This window comes from Gymnoscopelus microlampas, assembly GCF_963454915.1.
Source record: "Gymnoscopelus microlampas genome assembly, chromosome: 12".
Classification (NCBI taxonomy): domain Eukaryota; kingdom Metazoa; phylum Chordata; class Actinopteri; order Myctophiformes; family Myctophidae; genus Gymnoscopelus; species Gymnoscopelus microlampas.
Genome location: NC_139949.1, coordinates 2159923 through 2162422, shown reverse-complemented (window position 1 = coordinate 2162422; position 2500 = coordinate 2159923).

Genomic DNA, 2500 nt, shown 5'->3' with positions numbered 1-2500 from the left:
AGAGAGAGAGAAGGGGAGAGAGAGAGAGAGTGAGTGAGGGAGAGGGAGTGAGTGAGTGAGTGAGTGAGTGAGTGAGTGAGTGAGTGAGTGAGTGAGTGAGTGAGTGAGTGTGAGAGAGAGAGGAGAGAGAGATAGATGGATAGATCAGAATTTTTACAACAATTTTGTTGTCACATCACAGGTTTACAGGGGTAAAGAAGTGTGTGTGTGTGTGTGTGTGTGTGTGTGTGTGTGTGTGTGTGTGTGTGTGTGTGTGTGTGTGTGTGTGTGTGTGTGTGTGTGTGGCAGAGGGAAGGTACTGCCCAGGATTACTAAAACAATTGGCACTGGGTGTAAAAAATGGGGTTACAAAATCGTGGGATAAAATTTTGACCAAAAAAAAAATAAAAAATGAAGTTGAACACAAACTACACAATCCTAGAGCGTAGGGTTTCATGCATCACCAATGTTAAGTGATCTCCTCTTTAATTAGCTGTTAATTGTATCACTCTGTAACAATATATCTAACCCATGCCCATTTTGCTTCGATTGGATGGCTTAGGGTTGAGGACAGAGTACAGCAACTTGCTATGGGCCTGGTCTTCAAGATACACCACAACATTGGGATCCCCCTGTATTTGTCAAAATACTTCCAAAATGTTAATCAAGTCCATGATCACAACACCAGAGGCAGCTCCACAAACCATGTTCAACCCAGATTTGGCACAACAAAGGGAATGAACTCGTTCTCATGCTATTCATCAAAAATGTGGAATGCCCTACCAAAAGGAGTAAAGGAGTGTAAAACCCTACTCACCTTCAAAAATGCCCTAAAGATACACCTTCAGGAGGCTGCAATTCAAAAATGGCCCCTGTCCAAGTCCTAACCTACCCCATGTCCTAACCTAACCTACCCCCTACCCCCCCCCCCCCCTCTCTCTTTCTTCTTTTGTACATATTTTTCACTCTTCATACCAGTAACCTGTAAACTGATTGTATGACATTCTGTATAGTAGTGTGTATATCTGTCTGTCTCTTATATGTCAACATGATTTGTGTACACGGGGATCTCATCTTAAACAAGCTACGTGCTTAACTGAGCTATCCAGTTTAGTAGACCTTGTATTGCGAATTTGTACTTCCATGTACTGTTATGTACTGTCATGTACTGTTCTCATACTCTCTGTTCTCATACTTACTAAATAAAGTACATCAATCAATCAATTAAAATTCTAACGGAACGGCACCATTAGAGTCCTGAATACAGTCTAGTCTTTACAGTTACATTTAGACGTGATTTTACTGGGTACAAGTAGCTGTACTACAAAAACAACAACACCCTTGGCTTTTAAATCAATCCGTGCGCGTGTGTGTGTGTGTGTGTGTGTGTGTGCGTGCGTGCGTGCGTGCGTGCGTGCGTGCGTGCGTGCGTGCGTGCGTCAGAAGGCCAGAGGAACCTTGGAACTTGAACTTCATATGAAACAATTGGTTTTCATTTTGTTTTTGTGTATCTTTTATGTGTTGTTGAGTCCAGATGGGATAAACAGACAGACAGACAGACAGACAGACAGACAGACAGACAGACATAAGCTTCAAGGTTGAACTAGAAAAGGTTCGCTCCTCTGTGAGCGCAGATCTTCACCAGGCCGGTTGGCCTACCCAAGGCTGTGTCAGCATAGCAGGTAAACAATGAACCTAGCTTCTGTCTAAAACAACTTGATATCTAAATAACATCCTGTACACGTGAGGTCAAGAAAAAACTAATCTAAATGCAAAAAAACACAAGAACAATTAAATGAATTATTGCGGTGTCGTGTAGCTTTATTCTCTGCGGATGGGATGGCGGTCTAAATGACTAGACAGTAAAATATGAATGTAAACGTTGAATATTCAAGGTTTTCCATCCATATTTTACTGTCTTTACAACGCGGCGCAGACAGATCGGTCAGAGATACCATGAGTTCCAAAACAAACGCTGTAAATTTAACATTCAGACCCTTTCTATCTTTGATGCCGTGATGGGACCAAACATCAAATATTTACACACACACACACACACACACACACACACACACACACACACACACACACACACACACACACACACACACACACACACACACAGACAGTATGAATTTATCATGGACGCAAGCTAACAGGAAGTGTTAAAAACACACTTCCTCTTGGAGACGATATAATGGAGACGGACAGACAGACAGACAGACAGACAGACAGACAGACAGACAGACAGACAGACAGACAGACAGACAGACATTGTCTAATGTGCAGAATGCTATTTAGATAGCATTTTATTTAGACATATGCTAGGTTCATTGTTTACTTCGTATCCTATAGTTTCTTTGAGGCACTACATGGTTCACTACAGAGTTCACGTATACTCTGCTAATCCTGATCATCTCTGGATAAGAGATGATTATATATCTATATATAATAGATGATTTGTTCTGCCCAAAATTACTTGTTATTCGGAACAAGATGGAATTATGTGGATCTCGGGATA